Source organism: Schistocerca nitens, chromosome 1 (assembly GCF_023898315.1).
Source record: "Schistocerca nitens isolate TAMUIC-IGC-003100 chromosome 1, iqSchNite1.1, whole genome shotgun sequence".
In the NCBI taxonomy this organism is placed as follows: Eukaryota; Metazoa; Arthropoda; class Insecta; order Orthoptera; family Acrididae; genus Schistocerca; species Schistocerca nitens.
Window position 1 is genome coordinate 847,796,727 of NC_064614.1, and position 24,252 is coordinate 847,820,978.

The following is a 24,252-nucleotide window of genomic DNA, read 5'->3' on the forward strand; positions in this document are numbered from 1 at the left end:
CATGGTACTAAGCGTCACGTCTCCAGGTGAGCAAACACTAAAACATTAGAGATTTGTACCCAAAATACGTTGTCTTGTGTTTTATTCTGACGGACAACGAATGATAGGTACAAATTTCCGAGCATTTAAGCTATAATATTTTAGTCATACGTTCACCTGAAAAAGTGGCTCTCAGTGCCGCGAAACTAGTAGCGATCTAAAAATCGAGGACTAAATACAGCTGAAGCGCTTTATTAATATCCACAGTAGTTCGTTAAACTGTGCCCCAGTGTGCTCACTCGCGTACCATCCTTCCTCATGTGGTCGTTGGCCTAATGCACCATATAAGAGAGAATTCGTAGGAAGAATTTAGTGAAATCCAATCCCCAACCGATCGAGGCAGGTAGTCTGACTTTCCTTACACATATTTTTCCTTTTATTCCGATAGGAACTAGGGCTAAAGCCAATTGCTATTTCTAGGACTTCAGACGACTTGACGCTCTGGGCAAAATAGAGAATATTAAGCACCAAATTTGTTCCATAGGTAGCTCAAGTCTACAAAAAGTCCCTGTTATGCGGTGATAGGTCTTCCCACACAAGCATTAACAACCAATTTTTAGCATTTTAGTTAGTGAAGAAACAGTGGGCGCCTCTTGCAGCGGATAGCACGATGGTTCTTTCAACAAAGATGCTGCTAATTTATTGGAATGACCCTTGACCAACCAACATCGTTGTCAGCAAAACTCAAAACGTGAATTGAGATATTGTGAGGGGTCCACTTGTACGTGGTGCCCGATTTTGTAATATAATTCATGAAAAATGACCTGAAACGATTGTCATATGCGGAAGAGATTGTGTTTTTGACACCACTGAACCAAAGATGTTGCCTGAGTGGCAGAATCGATTGTAAGTAGGGGCGCGCGGAGCGCAGTAGCAGTTGCCATTGCGCTCTGTCACATGAAGGATGTAAGACTTAAAGGTAGTGCTTATAGGGGAGAATTTAGTTGCTGGTCTATGGACGAATGATATTGTTTATACTCACACAGAGCCAGTAAATGCTACGTAGTAGTTACTTCTATAAAAGCGTAGAGTGTGTTATTAATTTGTGAGGCTGTAAGATTGTCACCAATTGCAGTGATACTGATCGTCAAAAAATACTGACCATTGCCCTTGGCAATTACATAAGAGTAATGAATTTATACTGTAACGCGAAGGTAAAGCAACTGGAAGAAATTTGTGAGGTAATGAAATTTTGTATATTTAGTTTCAAGTATGCAGCAACGCAATATGGCTTCCGATAATTTTTACAGTGTTGAGTCTTGAATGTAGGAACCAAGGGTTTTTCACCAAATTTAATGTATAGGTTGATTAGGTATGCCAGATTTGTATTACTTTTTGTGTTTTGTGATCCTAATACAGAGTAGTTAAATTTTGGAATCTATTTTGTCAAACGATGTCAGACTGTTTGTCATGTAACGATCCAACTGTTTTTAATTACAACAGTAAGTGAGATTTGTAGAACAGTTGAGAACTGCTCTGATTTTGTGGTTAATGTAAAATTTTTCATATCAGATTTTGTGAAGGAGAAACTTTACTTTAAATACAATTTTCAAACTGAAGCATTTCGTCTTAGGATATCCCTGTATCTGTACCTCATCGTCTTCCATGTAGTAATTATTTGAGCCCAATGAATATTTAAAAAAAATGATATTTCAATCAGATTCAGAAAAATATTAATGTGCCGGTATCATAAATGAGTCAGTGTTTGTAACAGTTTCAATGCGAGCAGCATTGCACAGCATAGAGCCAATATCGAGTATTTTCTACATCTACATCTACATGGATACTGTGCAAATCACATTTAAGAGCCTGGCAGAGGGTTCATCGAACCACCTCCACATTTCTCTATTATTCCAATCTCTCACAGCGCGTGGAAAGAATGAACATCTATATCCATCTGTGCGATCTCTGATTTCCCTTATTTTATCGCAGTGATCGTTCCGATCTATGTAGGTCGGTATCAAGAAAATATTTTCGCATTCGGAGGAGAAAGTTGGTGATTGGAATTTCGTGAGAAGATTCCTTCGCAATGAAAAACGCCTTACTTTTAATGATTTCCAGCCCAAATCCTGTATCATTTTTGTGACAATCTCTCCCATATTTCGCGATAATACAAAACGTGCTTTCTTTCTTTGAAATTTTTCGATGTACTTCGTCAGTCCTACCTGGTAAGGACCCCACACCGCGCAGCAGTATTCTAAAAGAGGACGGACGAGCGTAGTGTAGGCAATCTCCTTAGCAGGTCTGTTACATTATCTAAGTGTCCTGCCAATAAAACGCAGCCTTTGGTTAGCCTTCCCCACAACATTTTCTGTGTGTTCCTTCCAATTTAAGTTGTTCGTAATTGTAATACCTAGGCATTTAGTTGAATTTACGGCTTTTAGATTAGACTGATTTATCGTGTAACCGAAGTTTAAACAGTTCCTTTTTGGCAGTCATGTGGGTGACCTCACACTTTTCGTTATTTAGGGTCAACTGCCACTTTTCGCACCATTCAGATATGTTTTCTATATCGTTTTGTAGCTTGTTTTGGTCTTCTGATGACTTTATTAGTCGATAAACGACAGCGTCATCTGCAATCAACCGAAGAAGGCTGCTGAGATTGTCTCCCAAATTGTTTATATAGATAAGGAACAGCAAAGGGCCTATAACACTACCTTGGGGAACGCCTGAAATCACTTTTGTTTTACTCGATGACTTTCCGTCAGTTACTACGAACTGTGACCTCTCTGACAGGAAATCGCAAACCCAGTCACATAACTGAGACGATATTCCATAAGCACACAATTCTACTACGAGCCGCTTGTGTGGTACAGTGTCTAAAGCCTTCCGGAAATCCAGGAATACGGAATCGATCTGAAATCCCTTGTCAATAGCACTCAACACTTCATGTGAATAAAGAGCTAGTTGTGTTTCACAGGAACGATGTTTTCTAAACCCAAGTTGACTGTGTGTCAATAGACCGTTTCCTTCGAGGTAATTCATAATGTTCGAACACAATATATGTTCTAAAATCCCACTGCATATCGGCGTCGACGTCTCTGAATATTTGCAAGGTTATTCATTTATCAGCCAATGTACTGATAATACTTGTATGAAGTTATTTTTCGGCCGGTATTGCACTAAGCCGTGCCAAGATTGAATATTTTCTATACCTACTGTGGAGAGAACAGAATACCAAAATTACATCCGTTGCGATTCTAGAGCTAAGGAAAAAATTTACTTTATTGTTTGTTTGCACAGGGAATTTAGTCTTTTTTTTTTTTTTTTTTTGACGAGGCCATGGAACTCGGTGCTCACGAGACTGAGTAAATTTCAGACGAATTGATTTTTTTATGAAAACTGCATATTGATTTTGCAGGTTAAGTCTTTTGCTCAACAACACATCAACAGGAAGCTTGCATGACACAAACATCACGTATTTCATATTCATCGGCAAGAATAAATTTGGCAACAAAAATTTTTTTAAAAGAAAGTTACAATTTCTTCGTACCACCGTGTAAATGTAACAGTGTCATAGCGGCTCACATTGGGCAGCGACGTCGATGTTCGGCAGCCCGGAAGTGGCTGCAGGTGCGGTCGCCCTGGGGGAGCAGCTGCCAGCCGCGCAGGCCGGTCCCTGTTTATCTTGCGCCAAGTAGCCGTCAAGTTTGCATCCCTCTGGCCAAGTCCGCCGGGAGCCGCGGCGACGCCGCCGCCACAGCTGCCGCCTCCGCCACCCCCTCCGTCTCCACTTGCCAAGTCCGCTGCAGTCCCCTATCGGGCCGCCGCATCGCCCTCAGAATTCGCCGGCTCTTTCACACGCCATCAGACGCGACCTTTGCAGACGACGGATCTCATATCTCTTGCGGTTCGACTTGGCACTGTTCTCGCCTGCTTTCGACGGCGCTGACCGGAACAGGCAGGCGTGCTCCCTCTGCAGGCAAGTGTCACGACACCCTTCCATTGCTATGTAACCACGTCTGCAACCGAAAGGGCTTGCTACTTGCATGAATTTGCAAGTAATTGTCTGTGGGAAATCCCTAATGCCTAATGCAAGATGCCTTATCTTCTGATGAAAAGAAAATGAAATCTATAAAAAATATGTGGAAGTTTGTTCTAGTACAATACTGGACATTAAAAATGAACACCAAGAAGAAATGCATATGTTAAACGGGTATTCATTGGACAGATATATTATAATAGAATTGACATGTAATTACATTTTCACGCAATTTGGGTGCATAGATCCTGAAAAATCAGTACCCAGAATAACCACCTCTGGCCGTAATAACGGCCTTCATACGCCTGGGCATTGAGTCAAACAGTGCTTGCATGGCGTGTACAGGTACAGATGCCCATCCAGCTTCAACACGATACCACAGTTTATCAAGAGTAATGACTGGCATATTGTGACGAGCCAGATGCTGGGCCACCATTGACCAGACGTTTTCAGTTGGTGAGAGATCTGGAGAATGTGCTGGCCAGAGCAGCAGTCGAACATTTTCTGTATGCAGAAAGGCCCGTACAGGACCTGCAACATGCGGTCTTGCATTATCCAGCTGAAATGTGGGGTTTCACAGTGATCGAATGAAGGGTAGAGCCACGGGTCGTAACACACCAGAAATGTAACGTCCCGTTTTCCATTCGTGCACCCAAGTTCGTCGTTGAGTACACCATCGCAAGCGCTCCTGTCTGTGATGCAGCGTCAAGGGTAACCGCAGCCACGGTCTCCGAGCTGATAGTCCATGCTGCTGCAAACGTCGTCGAACTGTTCGTGCAGATTGTTGTTGTCTTGCAACCGTCCCCATTTGTTGACTCAGGGATCGAGACGTGGCTGCACGATCCGTTACAGCTATGTGGATAAGATGCCTGTCATCTCGACTGCTAGTAATACGAGGCCGCTGGGACCCAGCAAGGCGTTCCGTATTACCCTCCTGAAGCCACCAATTCCATATTCTGCTAACAGTCATTGGATCTCGACCAACATGAGCAGCAATGTCGCGATACGGTAAACCGCAATTGCGACAGGCTACAATCCGACCTTTATCAAAGTCGGAAACGTGATGGTACGCATTTCTCCTCCTTACACGAGGCATCACAACATAGTTTCACCAGGCAACGCCGGTCAAGTGCTGTTTGTGTATGAGAAATCGGTTTGAAACCTTCCCCATGTCAGCACGTTGTAGGTGTCGCCACCGGCGCCAACCTTGTGTGAGTGCTCTGAAAAGCTAATCATTTGCATAGCACAGCATCTTCTTCCTGTCGGTTAAATTTCGCGTCTGTAGCACGTCATCTTCATGGTGTAGCCATTTCAATAGCCAGTAGTGTATTATACATCTTTAAAATTAATGGAAGGAAAACTTTGGGAAGTTGCGTATACCATTATTTTCCTGTTGAAATCATTGATGGAAGACACGGAAGGAATAAGACAAGATACTGACTGCCACATTACGCTGTCAGCAGTACAATTCACCTCAAGTGGTATTTATTATCCACACTGGTACACATAATGCCCCACGTACAATTTGATGTTATTATCATACATGCATATTTTCTCTGCAGTTCCGTCTTTTTCTGGTCCTATACTCTTCTGAGGTTTCTACTCCTCTTCCATCATCAATTTCCCTCTCCCTTTTTACAACTGTCTCACTTCGCCTACCACTGCTTCTTCTCCTTCTTCGCTCTTTCCTCCTCATGTATCCGTCCGTCCCGTTAGTCACATTACTATTGTCATTTATTTCCTCTTTCCGTAACTTCTCGCACTCCTCTGTCTACCATATCCTTTTCCTCCTCCGCATCCATTTTCCATTTCCTCCTCTTCAACTTCCCCTTGCGTCTCACCCTCCACTTTCATTTCGCGATCTGAGAACTACTGAAAATGTAATATGAATAAATGGAAAGCTTTTTAACAGCACGGTTTAGCTTTCAGGAAAACATGTAATATCCAGTAAAATCATTTCCACAAAAATTCGGTTCTCGTGGACGGGTGGTGGTCCACCATGGTCAGCTACTTGCACAATGACCTAGTATGTTTCGCAGTTGCTTGCACTTACGCCATGCCCCTCATAGCATTGACCTGGTTCATGTCCGAAGTCTTACCACTTCTCTGCAGTGATTGGTTGCTGTGCCCTCTATGGCTCTGAGCACTATGGGACTTAACATCTCAGCTCATCAGTCCCCTAGAACTTAGAACTACTTAAACCTAAGTAACCTAAGGACACCACACACATCCATGCCCGAGGCAGGATTCGAACCTGCGACAGTAGCAGTCGTGCGGTTCGGGACTGAAGCGCCTAGAACCGCTCGGCCACCGCGGCCGGCTGCCCTCTATCTATAACAAATAATATACAGCGATATTCAGCGACTAGCCAAAACGTTATGACTGTCCATCACGAGATTGAGAGGCGCCTGGTAGCGTTGCAAGCACGGACATGGTAAGAAAAATACACTCCTGGAAATTGAAATAAGAACACCGTGAATTCATTGTCCCAGGAAGGGGAAACTTTATTGACACATTCCTGGGGTCAGATACATCACATGATCACACTGACAGAACCACAGGCACATAGACACAGGCAACAGAGCATGCACAATGTCGGCACTAGTACAGTGTATATCCACCTTTCGCAGCAATGCAGGCTGCTATTCTCCCATGGAGACGATCGTAGAGATGCTGGATGTACTCCTGTGGAACGGCTTGCCATGCCATTTCCACCTGGCGCCTCAGTTGGACCAGCGTTCGTGCTGGACGTGCAGACCGCGTGAGACGACGCTTCATCCAGTCCCAAACATGCTCAATGGGGGACAGATCCGGAGATCTTGCTGGCCAGGGTAGTTGACTTACACCTTCTAGAGCACGTTGGGTGGCACGGGATACATGCGGACGTGCATTGTCCTGTTGGAACAGCAAGTTCCCTTGCCGGTCTAGGAATGGTAGAACGATGGGTTCGATGACGGTTTGGATGTACCGTGCACTATTCAGTGTCCCCTCGACGATCACCAGTGGTGTACGGCCAGTGTAGGAGATCGCTCCCCACACCATGATGCCGGGTGTTGGCCCTGTGTGCCTCGGTCGTATGCAGTCCTGATTGTGGCGCTCACCTGCACGGCGCCAAACACGCATACGACCATCATTGGCACCAAGGCAGAAGCGACTCTCATCGCTGAAGACGACACGTCTCCATTCGTCCCTCCATTCACGCCTGTCGCGACACCACTGGAGGCGGGCTGCACGATGTTGGGGCATGAGCGGAAGACGGCCTAACGGTGTGCGGGACCGTAGCCCAGCTTCATGGAGACGGTTGCGAATGGTCCTCGCCGATACCCCAGGAGCAACAGTGTCCCTAATTTGCTGAGAAGTGGCGGTGCGGTCCCCTACGGCACTGCGTAGGATCCTACGGTCTTGGCGTGCATCCGTGCGTCGCTGCGGTCCGGTCCCAGGTCGACGGGCACGTGCACCTTCCGCCGACCACTGGCGACAACATCGATGTACTGTGGAGACCTCACGCCCCACGTGTTGAGCAATTCGGCGGTACGTCCACCCGGCCTCCCGCATGCCCACTATACGCCCTCGCTCAGAGTCCGTCAACTGCACATACGGTTCACGTCCACGCTGTCGCGGCATGCTACCAGTGTTAAAGACTGCGATGGAGCTCCGTATGCCACGGCAAACTGGCTGACACTGACGGCGGCGGTGCACAAATGCTGCGCAGCTAGCGCCATTCGACGGCCAACACCGCGGTTCCTGGTGTGTCCGCTGTGCAGTGCGTGTGATCATTGCTTGTACAGCCCTCTCGCAGTGTCCGGAGCAAGTATGGTGGGTCTGACACACCGGTGTCAATGTGTTCTTTTTTCCATTTCCAGGAGTGTATGTAAGCGGAAGAGAGACAACCGGAAATTGATTTCAGCTACGATACGGGTCGTAGATGGGAAAATTCATTGAATTAAGCGACTTTATCAAAGGGCAGACTGTTATAGCTCGGAGCTTGGGGACGAGCGTTTCGGAAACGACGAAGCTGATTGACTGTTCGCGTACTGTTTTCGTAAGCGTCTATGGAAAGTAGATGAAGTGACCTCGCTGGGTCTGGGTGCCGAAAGCGAAACACGACACGGCTCACGGCACGCACTCCAACACGAAGTCGCATACAGATACCTCATTTACACAGATAGTACAAAGAATGCCTCATTTGAACACATAATCTATCCTGTCACATCCGTCTTGAGAGCCACATTACACACTGCGAACGAGACAGGCGTTAAGGTCTACCATTACCGAGGAGACTTGAAACTCGAGCAACCAGGATACTTTCATCACTCCATCATGATATACGTTACATGCAAGAGCGTGTAGTTGCTATTACTTCCGACGAGCTAGGAAATATTTCCTTTTCGTGCTTGGTTTCTTTTGTGTGGCCTTCTGGGACGAAGAATGAGTCGGTGTACTCTCAGAAGGAATGCATGAATACATACACTAAAACGGATTATTACACAGGAAAGAAACTCATTCAGTTTTAGAAAACTATACCTTGCACAGCGAATGAGAGTAAATTTTGAAGTATCGCAGGTAAAGCTGTACCTTTCCACCACTTGTAAGTTTACAGTTCATATGGTTGCCGGCAGAGGTATTCCCACCGCAGTTATCCAATGTGAGAGGATAACACAGCAACAAAAGGCATTTTGTGCTCTCCTTTACAAGAGGTGCAGTGCATATGCAGCTGTACGGCGTAATACGTACATGTCGAGAGTATGGCGCTGCAGCGAAATATTCACTCTAAGAGGCGTATGGACATCACAAGGCCCAAGTACTCTCCACAGTCACCTGATCTCGTGTGATTCGTTATAGCGGTCCGTGAAAGAATCCATGTGCAGAACGAGTTTTCCTTCTGTAGCAAAATGCTCATTGACATGAAACTTCTTGACAGATTAAATCTGTGTGCCGGACTGGGACATGAATCTGGGACATTCGTCTTTCGGGAGCAAGTGCCTTACCGTCTAAGCTATCCAAGCACGACCAATTACCCGTCCTCACAGTTCTACATCCAACACTACCTCGTGTCCGACAACCGAAACTTCACAGGAGCTCTCCCGCATACCTTGCGTGTGTTTACCTCTTCTTGCTACAACACTGCGTGCACCTCGACGCCACGTAGCAGGAGCAACAGCGAATGCAGTAGCTAAAGACATATAAGCAAAAGTATGGCAAAAGTATCACTACCGTCTGCTTGTTTGTTATACATCCGCAGGAAAAGAAATTGAACCTTCATGAAACGCAATAAAAAACACTGATCCTGAGTGTAACAGTACGTCATAGTTTTTTATTTGTGCAAGAAAAACAAACTTGTGTAATCAAATGGTTCTTTTGAAATCGCGTAAGACAAAATTCACCACAAGTTTCTATCTTTTTCCATACAGCTATATAATATTCTGAAATCGGATGAGTTTTATTAAACACCTTATAGTTCTTTCTATATTTCTCGGGGGCCCTAGTTCGTTCTCAGCTTGCCTACGAACTAAAAAGCGCGTAGATGGAAATACTCTTTCAGACCACGGGAACTTAATCTGTCGATAGCTATGCTTAGTTCACCCTCCACCAGAATTGGCTTCAAATGGCTCTGAGCACTATGGGACTTAACTGCTGAGGTCATCAGTCCCCTAGAACTTAGAACTACTTAAACCTAACTAACCTAAGGACATCACACACGTCCATGCCCGAGGCAGGATTCGAACCTGCGACCGTAGCGGTCACGCGAGTCCAGACTGAAGCGCCTAGAACCGCACGGCCAGACCGGCCGGCTCCACCAGAATTACACACTGTCCCGAAATGTAGCTTTGAAGGCGACAAATCCGCTCCTTTAGCCACTGGCCAGCAGTGACAAAATCACCGACCACTGAGCACAGGATTTCGAGATGAGGCGGCACCGGCGACGCATCCTAAGGAGCATTTACACTCTCAATATTCATTCCTCAATAATATTGTGACAACATGCTGTGCGGAATTGCGAGACCAAAAATGGCAGAATATTGTTGTGCAATGTTGATACCAGGGACGCAGCCGGCCGCGGTGGCCGAGCGGCTCTAGGCGCTTGAGTCCGGAACCGCGCGACTGCTGCGGTCGCAATTTCGAATCCTGCCTCCGGCATGGATGTGTGTGACGTCCTTAGTTTAGTTAGGTTTAAGTAGTTCTAAGTTCTAGGGGACTGGTGACCTCAGATGTTAAGTCCAATGGTGCTCAGAACCATTTCAACCATTTTTGATCCACGGACGCATCAGTTACATCTCAGCCTTCATAGCACACATGTCGACGCTCGACGATGAGAAACTTATGTATAGCGATTGACTTGCCTACCTCACAAAACATCAGGAAATGATGCAGAACGAACGATATATGTCTGCAAATCACCAGCAACTTTTTTTTCAGTTGACTAGTGGCTCTTTCACAGCAGCCTCCAAGAAATGAAAATGTTTAAATGTGTGTGAAGTCCTATGGGACCAAAATGATGAGGTCATCAGTCCCTAGTCTTACACACTACTGAAACTAACTGAAACTAACTTATGCTAAGAACTGGACGTACACCCATGCCCGAGGGAGGACTCGAACCTCCGGCGGGAGGGGCCGCGCAGTCCGTGACATGCCACCTCAAACGACTCGGCCACTCCGCGTGGCCAGCAGCCTCCATTCTAAAACTACAATAACAACTAATGACGAATTGAACAAGTGAACTGTGTAACCTATCGTGTACGTGAGCTGTTTGCTATGTCTTTTTCTAGTTTAACAACTGTTGCAAACGAAACAAAACAGTTATATACTGATTACTGAGTGAAATATTTTGTGGTCTTATGTCTGTGGTGTGACCACTATCGCATCGCAATGGAAAAAAAGAAGTATGCTTACTGGACTATGGATATGATCATACTTGCCAATTCTGAAAGCGTTACGGGTAAAGTAAATATTTCTGCTTACTACCATGACACCAAGATCTCCCGTTTGTGGACAACGAGGTATCTTGCGTTTCCTGAACAATCAGGAATTTCATTTTTACAAGTACTGCATGGTGTTTTAACATATACAGGGTGATACAAAAAGGTACGGACAAACTTTCAGGAAACATTCCTCACACACAAATAAAGAAAAGATGTTATGTGGACATGTGTCCGGAAACGCTTAATTTCCATGTTAGAGCTCATTTTAGTTTTGTCCACCTACGCTCAATCAAGCACGTTATCATGATTTCATACGGGATACTCTACCTGTGCTGCTAGAACATGTGCCTTTACATGTACGACACAACATGTGGTTCATGCACGATGGAGCTCCTGCACATTTCAGTCGAAGTGTTCGTACGCTTCTCAACAACAGATTCGGTGACCGATGGATTGGTAGAGGCGGACCAATTCCATGGCCTCCACGCTCTCCTGACCTCAACCCTCTTGACTTTCATTTATGGGAGCATTTGGAAGCTCTTGTCTACGCAACCCCGGTACCAAATGTAGAGACTCTTCGTGCTCGTATTGTGGACGGCTGTGATACAATACGCCATTCTCCAGGGCTGCATCAGCGCATCAGGGATTCCATACGACGGAGGTTGGATGCATGTATCCTCGCTAACGGACGACATTTTGAAGATTTCCTGTAACAATGTGTTCGAAGTCACGCTGGTACGTTCTGCTGCTGTGTGTTTCCATTCGATGATTAATGTGATTTGAAGAGAAGTAATAAAATGAGCTCTAACATGGAAAGTAAGCGTTTCCGGACACGTCCACATAACATATTTTCTTTCTTTGTGTGTGAGGAATGTTTCCTGAAAGTTTGGCCGTACCATTTTGTAACACCCTGTATATCCTGCAACACATCCGCAGTCAATGATCTTCTGTTAGTTCCTTTTTTCAGAACTTTGAAGAGATTTTTTTCCGAGGGATGTTAATATTACTCGCTGTCGGCAGGAACTGCAGTTTATAGTGTGATACTATCCTTACACCATGCAGTATACTGAGCGAGAGTCAATATTTTCAATAGATATTGAGCGTGTGACGGCCTCTTTACGGTGTGGACATAGAGTCTTAGTGGGCATATCTGCTCTCTGTCCAGCCCAGGTTGCTCAAGGTATGTGCAGACGGCGCTGTAGGACGGGGGTAAACGATGGTGGGGCTCCATCTTGGGTGCAGATAATGTGAGTTGGGTTGCGTATCTTAAGGTGCATAATATATGTGTCGGGACATTTTTGTTTTGCCCGAGCTGTATTTCTTGTACACTATACATTGCAGCCTTTTGTTACCTTCCCCTGTTCTGCCACGTGTGAATCAGTAACAAGCGGACAAAATCGTTAAAATCTAGTCCTTTTACTGAAAGTATTTACAACTGCGAGAAAATATTTCAATCTATCAACTCGTGTAAACTTGCCATTAATGAAAATTTGATGTAAACGCGCTTTTTAAGCACTTCTAATTTAAGCTCGTAGTGTAACGTAAATTAAAGTTTTTGTCAGCATTTTTCGCAATCTCACTGCAGGTTTGAAACGAAAATTTTGACCTAATGAAGATGTTTCCAAAGATAATAGTAGTTTAAGTCAGTATAAAAGCGCTATTCACGGGCATAAATTGATAGTAACATTATCGATGAACTTATCTGCGTGTTAGGGGTACAAATACGGATAATGTGGTCATTGATACTTAAATATGTACCCGCTACCGGATGTCAGATTTTTCCCCTCAGCATTTAACAGTCTTCACATAAACACATCATATAATTTACTACCTGATGTTCAATGTGTTGTTGGAACTACAGCTCTAAGTGGACTAAGACTGTCAGCATAGAATAACCGTTTTGCGTCCACGTGTTCACAGCTCAACACTTGACCTGTTCTCCAGGGGAAAATAAGCACTGTGGACTTTCTCTATCCACACATGCTGGTAAGTAGTAATCAACCTAAAACCAAACTAATCCTCATAGATATACTATAGTTTGCAAATGAAGTAAACACTGATGTAATGTTGTTCAGTACACTGTCCTCAGTCGCCATTAAAAAACCTGCACTTATACCTGTAACATCCAGTATGTCGACATTAATGTCGCCTTTGGACTTTTCCTTTGCACAATTCGGCTGTAACTTATTTAAGAGCAGCTGCACACTGTTAGATCGACAGAAGTAAGTTGTCATTTCTTTTAATAGCCATCCTTTAATTATTGAGTTCTGCTGTTATTTTTACAAAGCATATAACTTACATTAAGTATTTCTATGTAACAGCTGTATCCGCCGCTATCCGGCCAGCCACGCTTTCAAGTATGCGAACCGCAAGGAACGGCGCCGTGTTTCCTTCCTACAGCCGCCACCGCTGCACTAGGGCGCTGCCACGAACGATTACATCGCTGCCCAACTACGGAGATCCAGTGCAAGGTATACATACGCTTGAACGTTCATGCACAGTTCCCATTTTGTGTGATTGGCTGCTGAATAACATTTACAGACATTCATAGTGGTCTGCTGTCGACGGCTTCAGGACAGATATTGTACTGAAGAGTGATATATATATATATATATATATATATATATATATATATATATATATATATATATATACACTCCTGGAAACTGAAATAAGAACACCGTGAATTCATTGTCCCAGGAAGAGGAAACTTTATTGACACATTCCTGGGGTCAGATACATCACATGATCACACTGACAGAACCACAGGCACATAGACACAGGCAACAGAGCATGCACAATGTCGGCACTAGTACAGTGTATATCCACCTTTCGCAGCAATGCAGGCTGCTATTCTCCCATGGAGACGATCGTAGAGATGCTGGATGTAGTCCTGTGGAACGGCTTGCCATGCCATTTCCACCTGGCGCCTCAGTTGGACCAGCGTTCGTGCTGGACGTGCAGACCGCATGAGACGACGCTTCATCCAGTCCCAAACATGCTCAATGGGGGACAGATCCGGAGACTTGCTGACCAGGGTAGTTGACTTACACCTTCTAGAGCACGTTGGGTGGCACGGGATACATGCGGACGTGCATTGTCCTGTTGGAACAGCAAGTTCCCTTGCCGGTCTAGGAATGGTAGAACGATGGGTTCGATGACGGTTTGGATGTACCGTGCACTATTCAGTGTCCCCTCGACGATCACCAGTGGTGTACGGCCAGTGTAGGAGATCGCTCCCCACACCATGATGCCGGGTGTTGGCCCTGTGTGCCTCGGTCGTATGCAGTCCTGATTGTGGCGCTCACCTGCACGGCGCCAAACATGCATACGACCATCATTGGCACCAAGGCAGAAGCGACTCTCATCGCTGAAGACGACACGTCTCCATTCGTCCCTCCATTCACGCCTGTCGCGACACCACTGGAGGCGGGCTGCACGATGTTGGGGCGTGAGCGGAAGACGGCCTAACGGTGTGCGGGACCGTAGCCCAGCTTCATGGAGACGGTTGCGAATGGTCCTCGCCGATACCCCAGGAGCAACAGTGTCCCTAATTTGCTGGGAAGTGGCGGTGCGGTCCCCTACGGCACTGCGTAGGATCCTACGGTCTTGGCGTGCATCCGTGCGTCGCTGCGGTCCGGTCCCAGGTCGACGGGCACGTGCACCTTGTGGAGACCTCACGCCCCACGTGTTGAGCAATTCGGCGGTACGTCCACCCGGCCTCCCGCATGCCCACTATACGCCCTCGCTCAAAGTCCGTCAACTGCACATACGGTTCACGTCCACGCTGTCGCGACATGCTACCAGTGTTAAAGACTGCGATGGAGCTCCGTATGCCACGGCAAACTGGCTGACACTGACGGCGGCGGTGCACAAATGCTGCGCAGCTAGCGCCATTCGACGGCCAACACCGCGGTTCCTGGTGTGTGCGCTGTGCCGTGCGTGTGATCATTGCTTGTACAGCCCTCTCGCAGTGTCCGGAGCAAGTATGGTGGGTCTGACACACCGGTGTCAATGTGTTCTTTTTTCCATTTCCAGGAGTGTATATATATATCTCAAAAAATGGTTCAAATGGCTCTGAGCACTATGGGACTCAACATCTGTGGTCATAAGTCCCCTAGAACTTAGAACTACTTAAACCTAACTAACCTAAGGACATCACACACATCCATGCCGGAGGCAGGATTCAAACCTGCGACCGTAGCAGTCGCGCGGTTCCTGACTGAGCGCCTAGAACCGCTACACCACTATATATATATATATATATATATATATATATATATATATATATATATATATATATATATATATATATATATTCAAATGTACTGTTCGCAACTGACACTGCAGCTACGGCAACAAAGTTATGTATTAGTCTTACTGTTTGATGTCAGAAGTAGAATAAATTTAAATCCGAATTTTTTGTTCATGGACATCCGTCCGTCGCTCCTGTACCCACTAAAGAAGCGCAAAGCGTGCAAAGGAAGTTATAACAGAAACCTGGTGGAATACCTTTATCTCCATGGCCATACACTAGCTAATTTTTATCGCAAGTTAGGCTGAATAGGGCGAGGCCGATTTACCATGTGTTCAAGTGTGGTTTAAGGAGAACGTGATTGACTGCACAGTACCTCCTAAGGCAGGCTCAATCATACTATTTGAACGTTACCGAGGTCTATCTCCTTATACCTGCAGAAAGCTTGAAGTATATTTCCTCCAGCATTAGGACCGACTTAACAAAGCGCCATATTGCATGACCAGTCGTATTAAATTTCCCTATAAATAACTCAGGAGTCGAAAGCCTCCTTTATGCAACGACCCGCAGGTGGAATTTTGGCTGGAGATGGGACGTCGCCTTTTGTTTCTCGATGTTCTGTCTTAAGTCCAAAAGGCCATAGACCGTTTGCTTTTTATGTGATTTGTTGTTTATGTCATTTTCACTTTCCAGAAAATGAAGTTTTACAACTGTTCTCCAAGTTCTCGACCGTCACGTACGTTGGAACGCACGTGTGCCTCCTTATAAAAGCCAGAACATTCAATTGTCTTTTGCTATTTCTAAATTGCAGTTCTTGTGATCTTTCCTTGAACGACGTATTGAATGCCACAGTCTTTCGTAAGCTTTTATGATGTTATTTGGCCTTTCCATAATTTTCCATATATCTTTCTGTCTATCCGAGTGAAGAACTAATGTTATATCGGCTTTCAGAGTTTATCATATTTTTGTTTGTGTGACTTGCCAAATTACAGTTTTACAGCAATTGCAGGACCTACCGTAAATGAAACAATATTCTCAAGAGTTACAGGTAAACGAGTAAGTTTCAGATGACTGACAACGATCTTTCCGTATAACTACAACATGTCTTTTAGAAGGTGTTTCCTCTATGATTTCTGCGTTAGCTTCATTTTCCTATTTCGCAATATTCATATATTTCCATTACTTTAAACAGAAAACAATACTATCATGTATTCCATGTAAGAAACAGCTTTTATTTGGCAGAATCGGTATCTCCATGTGTTCTCTAGTGTAGTGTTATCTGGGCAACTCACTGAACAAATACGGTCAGTGGCGGACATGAGAATTGAACTACAGCACTTACCTTCCTCTGGCCATGACGCGACCGTGGCTACCATCACAAATTGGTCCCAGAAGTTTTCGATTTTTCCGTATGAAGCAACGACAGCCGGCCTGAGTCTAAATGAGACATACCTGTAAAATAGAAAACGAATCATCAGAACATAGCAAGCGTGAAACAGAGCAGGTTAAGGTTGCTGTCTCTGGGCCGACTCCACCGAAGGGTTGACGCTATTTCTCTGTGGAAATTGACAATAGGTGCATTCTGGCTGTCAGTACCCAGTGTACATCACACATATTCATGCCCGAGGCAGGATTCGAACCTGCGACCGTAGCGGTCGCGCGGTTCCAGTCTAAAGCGCCTAGAACCGCTCGGCCACACTGGCCGGCTTTTAAATGGGATGCTGTAGTTTGGTACTTACTTTCTGATAGTGGATATCGAGACGAATCCATTGATGTGTAACAGTAAGGTCTCTGAAGGTCAACCAAGGTCAAGAAGGTGGCATGAACGTCCATTTGCAGAAGGTGTTCGAAGTGATGACTATTAGTATCAATGCAGTGCTGGAATCTTCTCATCACGGATTGAGTGGTATCCCTTACCACTTCTACACTTATCGAAGCACATGCTCTGACAATTCTCTCTCGTATATCGGGAAAATAGTAAATATTCGCCGAATATGGCGTATCCATCTAACGTGCCATTGACATGTAAACACCATTCGATGGTTTCGCAGTACAGCACTAATAGGAACGATAAGACTAGTATCGTCAAATCAAGCGAATGTGAATGATGTATTCCTCCGAAAACAAGCCGATATGCTTCTCCTTTACGGAGTATGCCAACGAAATTCAGTGAGAGGTGAAGACTTAGACGCTGAAAGGAATCCTCAACGTACTCATCCTACACGTCTGTTACGACTTCTGCACCACTTGTTAGCAGCAGACACAGTGGTTGCGCCAAAGATGGAGACAGCGTGGAGTTTTACATTTATTTATTGAACTTTCTTTACAATTTCTCCCTCGTCGTCGCTGCCCAGCCCTGCGGATCCCTCCATCTGGCTGCTGCTGTGTAGATTCTCCGACAATGCACGCAACGCGCGCCGCTGATAGCACTCGGGAGCCTCAGGCCACCAGTGCTCCGCTGAAGCCAGGATGCCCTGTGGTTGAGATGAACTCGTCGCCGCTCGGCGCTCCAGTATGGCACGCCCACGGAGCCGCGTCGCCGTGAGGTCAGCTGCCGACACCTGCTGCACCAGCGGCGGGGAAGCAGTCAGTCGCGATGTCCGCGAGGTCCCCTCATGGACGGACCACGCACCATGGGGCCGGGTTGCCGTGAAGTCCGGGCGTCAGTTCCCGGCGGCGCCTGTGACCACGACCGCGCTGCGGCCGGTCCTACTGGAGGTTCTAACTGTAGTTAGTCAGCCATAGTGCCGACCGAACTCGGGCTGACCTCCAGAGCTGAAGTTAACATCTGGCGGCGAACGGATGACTCCGGGAGCTGGAACAGACATCTGGAATCGTCACCTACGAAGATTGAACATTCGGACACAGACCACGTCCATCCTCAGATCCGAACTGCTTCCTAATGGCTTCTGTCTGTTGCTGCCTCCGCTCCACTATTTATATCCGGCTGGAGGACGTTTTTTACCCTTGGTGGTAGCAATTTTTGTTATTACTCCCGCAGTCTATTGCAGCGTAACTTAGCGTGCTGGCCTCCCTTCCCCTTACTCAGCGGCCGGCCGAAGTGGCCGTGCGGTTAAAGGCGCTGCAGCCTGGAACCGCAAGACCGCTACGGTCGCAGGTTCGAATCCTGCCTCGGGCATGGATGTTTGTGATGTCCTTAGGTTAGTTAGGTTTAACTAGTTCTAAGTTCTAGGGGACTAATGACCTCAGCAGTTGAGTCCCATAGTGCTCAGAGCCATTTGAACCAACCTTACTCAGCACTCTCCAGGCTTCGCTCGGTGCTCGGGCTGTGTGCGTTCTTGCGTCAGTCTGTTGGTAGACTGCTGCTGTCAGCAAGGCTATCTGTGCCTGCCTACTTCGCAACGCCTCGGTTGCCGGCGTGCCTCTGTTTTGCCATTCTCCACTGCGTTAAGCAATGCTTACTAAATGTGGCCGCAACACGTCGAACACTTATATATGTGTATGATAAATTGAGAACAACTGTATCTTTAAAGCATCAGAAACATATCCAACAAAGAAAATTTACTAACGAGGAAACGGAAATTGATACTCTCACCACCGTGGTTAGAGATCCTTCAATTAGTTCGCATCAAATTGCAAGGGAATTTGGCATGAGCCAGAGTATTATTGTACGTGTTATGCATCGCCATAAATATCATTATTACCATATCAGTCTCCACCAACAATTAACTGGTACAGATTGTATGTGTCCCGTTGAATTCCGCCGATAGGCTCAACTTCAGATTCAGAGGGACGACAAATTTATTAATTTGATTTTAATTACTGAAGAGGCTATATTCAGAAACCATGGGAATGTTAATTTGCATAACATGCATTATTGGGCAACTGAAAATCCGTTCTGGCTGTGGCAAGCTCCACACCAAAAACCGTGGTTGATGAATGTATGATGTGGGATTCTGGAGGACAGAATTATAGGACCTTATTTCATCGAAGGAAATCTTAATGGTAAGGAGAACACTACTTTCCTACAAGAAACATTAGGTCTGTTATTGGAAAAAATACCTTTAGGAATAAGGAACAGAATGTGGCATCAATACTATGGGTATCCGGCACATTTTTTGTTGATAGCTAGAAATGTGTTGCAGAGACAATTCCCAAATCTTTGGATCGGTCGCCAGACTAGGAGCCTCTGGATTTTTTCTTGTGAGGATTCATAGGAGACATTGATAATAAAGACTTCCCAACTACACCTTAAGATATACGAGAGATAATTGTCAGAGCATGTGCTTCGATAACTGCCGATATGGTAAGGAATAACACTCAGTCCATGATAAGAAGATTGCAGCACTGCTTTGATACTAAAGGTCATCACTTCGAACACCTTCTGTAAATAGACGTTCATGTCACCTTTGTGACCTTCGTTGACCTTCAAAACCTTACTGTTGTTACACATAATTGGATTCGTCTTGATAGCCACTATCAGAAAATAAGTACCAATTAAAACAAAATGGTGATCCTCGTATCTCTGAAGCGACCCAACCTAGCAACAGAAAGCCAAGTCTCATGATGGCCCCCGTTGTCCCATGCAACTTTTATGCCACATACTTTTCAGCTCCCTCCACACTTTCGGAGTTATTCTCAGTGGCAATGGTTGGTGACTCACCCTGTCGAATTCCAACGCTTGCTGCAAGGCGTTTCTCAATATTACACGAGGTGTAACATGGAATTCTCACAATCAGCATTCAAATGGTATTTCTGAAAGACAAACCCCTCTGCGATAGCTTTCCTTGAGTGGAGTTCGTCTTACCACATTGTGCAGTTGTGCGTAAACGCCACTCATTTCCATGAGCGCCTAGTGCACTTCATGGCTCTGAGCACTATGGGACTCAACTGCTGAGGTCATTAGTCCCCTAGAACTTAGAACGAGTTAAACCTAACTAACCTAAGGACATCACAAACATCCATGCCCGAGGCAGGATTCGAACCTGCGACCGTAGCGAGTGCACTTCATGCCAAAGGCTGAAAAGTTTCCCTCGACTTCGATGCCGTATCAGTTGAGCTGTAATTATGTAGTAGCTCACAGTGAGTGTATTTGACTCCTGTCGATGATATCGGTGACAGCCGTCAAAAAGATGAGAAGTAAAATGCAATTGACGCGGCTTGAAAATCAATAGGGTTTTATGGTGTTCTCTTAGTTGCTTGAAGATTGTGATGCCAACAGCTAGCACAAGTTCGGCACCATAGAAAGCTGCATGTGCTCTGTTTCCTAATGTTAATGATTCACCACAGCTGTAATTAGATACGATTATTACGTCACAACAGGTTTCATTGAATGACCATCAACAGGTGACTAAATTCGCCTGTAGTATTCTTAGCTAATTCTTATAGAATTAATTAGGAAGACTTTTAACGAATTTATGTTCAATGAACGAAACCGGATGTGACGCAACAAAAGTACCTAAATACAGCTATGGTGGTTTCTTTTACCATTTACGTAAATCAACTGTGGAACACAAAATGGTCAATGATATTTTCTGTGTTTCTCTTCTAAGTAATTAAAAGTTGCGCTACTTCTGTTGCACTGCAGCTAACACACCCATTTCGCATATTACAAATAATGTTAATTGTAGCTTCCTGTCCGATTAAAACTGCTCCGTAAAGGGACTGGTACGAATTTCCCGATCCGGCACACAGCGTCTGATTTGCGGGCCATCTCGACGCGAAGAAAGCAAGATTTAGTGTTCGGAGACTTTTGCAGGCTTACCACGGTAGATCGACTCCTCGCTTCTGAGACTCGAATGGCTGCTGCCAGATGGTACCTTGCTACAAACTCAAACGATCAATTCGAAATTAATAGCGCTCACACCCAACTGACAATACCTAGGTCTTTTAATCACTCATAGTGAAATTTAATATATAACTGACCTTAAAAATCCACCGTGAATCATGAGTTAACTTTCATTCATTTTATACGCAGTCAGTCTGAGCTCTGGTTACCAATTTTCAGAAGTTGATCAGCGTGGACCCTTTGGTCTTCGCTCAATCGCCCATATCATTTCACTCGGTTTAGCAAAAAGAAAAGTAGAAACTATACAAAAATGTACCATTGCTGAATTCATGAATTGTTGCACGTATTTCTTTATTTTTTTTTTTTAATTTGCCTGTGAAGAATCCATTTTTTATGGGGAGATTTGCTCGACAGCGATAATTTGAAATAAATATGGATATGATGACAACCACATTTCAGTGTAGCTCGAAAAATTTTCCTTTGTATACATACGATGACACTGTAAGTCAGTTAATGGTGCTATAACATCTTACCTCAAATAAAGTAGAAGTTGGTCAATTACTTGTCTGTAATTGTATTCCAAATGAACAGTATCAATATATGACAGTATTAATATCTGTAAAAAATAGTAAGGCATCTGGATTAAATGGATCGAATGTGGAATTTATTAAATACAGTGACATAATATGTAAATTCATAATTTTATATCTACTCAAAAATACTGGGAAAATTGTGAATCACCACTGCCTTGGTTAACAGCTCTAGATAAAAATGTATCCAAAAGAGGAAATCGCAAAACTTTTAGAGAAATTAGTCTCATAGATACCAGGTATAAAATCTACACAAAAATTACAAACAAGATATTATAAATAATTGCAGTTTGTCAGTTAGGAGAAGAGGTAAGTGGATTTAGGAAAGGGAGAGAATGTATGGATGTTGTCTTCACCATCAGACAAATAATAAAGAAAAAGAACACAAAATAATTAAGAAATATATGTCGCTTTTGTACACTTTTCGAAGGCACCGACATGGTAAATCGAAAGAAATGATGGTTATTCGCCACACCTAATTCTGTTGATAGGGAGTCTGTGCAGAAACATAAGGTTTTCATAGACACAGTAATTATATGCATATATTGGGTTTTTAGTGAAATGGATGTCTGGTAGTGGATCAAGTGATTGAATTATCATTGGCTATTAAAACACTTTTCTACATGCAGATGATAAATTAATAATTACTCTCAATGAGACATACTTACAGAAATCAATGTATTTTTTAATCATCTATGTACGGTATATAATTTTAAAGTGTCAGTTACTAAAACATAATTACCTCTTTCATAGGAAAGGATCCAGTCAGATCAAAGTTTGTGCTAGAAAACCAGATTTTAGAGGAAACATCGAATTTTAAATATATTGACCGTGATGTAAGTTTATATAATGAAAAGGACATTGCGGAAAAGTTATCGATTTTGAAGCTCTGTTTGGGACCATTTAAAGAACTTTGAAAATGAATTTAGTAAAGATACGAAAACGAAATGTTACAAAGTAATGGCTTTACCCACATTGATTTATGGCACTGATGCCTGGATGCCACCTTATAATCCGCTAAGTAAAATACAAGCAATACAAATTAAATTCTGAAGGAACATTGAAGGATGCAAGGATGGATAGCAAACAAATGAAGATATTAGGGAAGAACTAAATATAGAATCAGGACACAACGAAATTTATCATACAGCATATATAAAGCAATTCAAGGATCTCATCACAAGCCCCTGGATCGATTACAACCAGATTTAGCACAGAAACAGTGGGCTTCATGAGTTTCACAACTGTGGGGTTTTTAACCTCCTAGTTCCAATATGGGCAGAGATACAGGAGAAAACGTGTTTTCTCCAGCCGCTTGCATACAGGTTGCCCTGCATTACAAGTGTGTTAGTGGGAAAAGTATTGGCATGCCAAATTAACCTACTTTGCATGGCAGCCTAGGTCTCAGAGGCAATAAATGATTTTTCTGTGTACCAACATGTATGCTCCTGAATGACAGGTATGTTGTGTTGGAGTAGTACTGGTCTGCTTTATCGAATTGGATCGAATGACAGCCTGGCCGTCAGGGGCAAATAACACGTTTTCAAGCCTCTGACATGTACTCTGCCCTTCCCAACAGGCATGTAATGGAAATAGTATCGACCTGCTTTTTGCACTGTATAGCAGGGGCTACACATGCAAACAAGGATGACAAGATACAGGTTGAGAGGAATAGGCAGAAGAGTAGTAGTAGGAGGAGGAGATGTGTTCAATTTATGTGTGAAATGCATATGCAAGTGAAGCCTAGCGAAAAGGTTAGTATTAAATAATAGACAGAATTGGAACGATCGCTTGCAAAGAATACCAGACTTACCAAGGCAGCTCTGGATTACACAAAGAGGGGAAGGAGCAATAGAAGACACTGAGGATACCCTGGGGACAGTTGTGTAACCGAAATGTGCAATAATTCCTAATTCATGAAATGGAGAAGTGGAAGAAGGTGCAACTTAAAACGGGATATTAAAAAATTAAATTTCATTCTCTACCCAGTGCAGTTCCTGGAAGCCAGGTTCAAAGTAGAATGAAGTTGTACTACGTTCTAGGCAGTGATAGGGATGAAATACATTTGTAAAAATTTGTTTTCGGTACCAGCGTACCGAACAAACGAAGTTTATCCTCGAAAGTGGTTTATCACAGCTTTATGATACTAACAGATCAAATTCTCATGTAAGTGAATTGTTGTATCATCTGTGTCTTGACTGCAGAATGGTGAAATCTCAGTTTTTGTTTCCACAAACGGGGCGTTCCTTTCCGAATTGCAAAACAAAGTTGCCTTATCTAAACCACCGTACTGCGCAGTTACTAGATATGTTAGCATACGCTACATTCATCTCACCCAAGCAATAGCAGTATACAAAATCATCAGACAACACCATGATCCCTTTGACGCGGTTAATTCGCTCAGAGGGTAGCCTCGCAGATGCACATGCTGCTGGAACTCGCGGACGCCCGTGCCCCGTGGAGAAGAGTTAAAAGTCTGGATGACGATGTGCCTGAACGAACTACTTCAGAATAACGAAAATACATTCTGCAACGCTTGAAATCCTGCCATCTCGTATCTCCAGCCAATACAGACACTCTCTCGCGGGACTGGCATCTTCCCACAGAAAGACACGGCTAAAGTCGCTAGACGTCAAAGACTGTGTTCGTATAAATATTTGGGCCCACTCGGCGAAAAGCTGTGCTGGAGTATGACCCACCATTCGAATCAATTGACG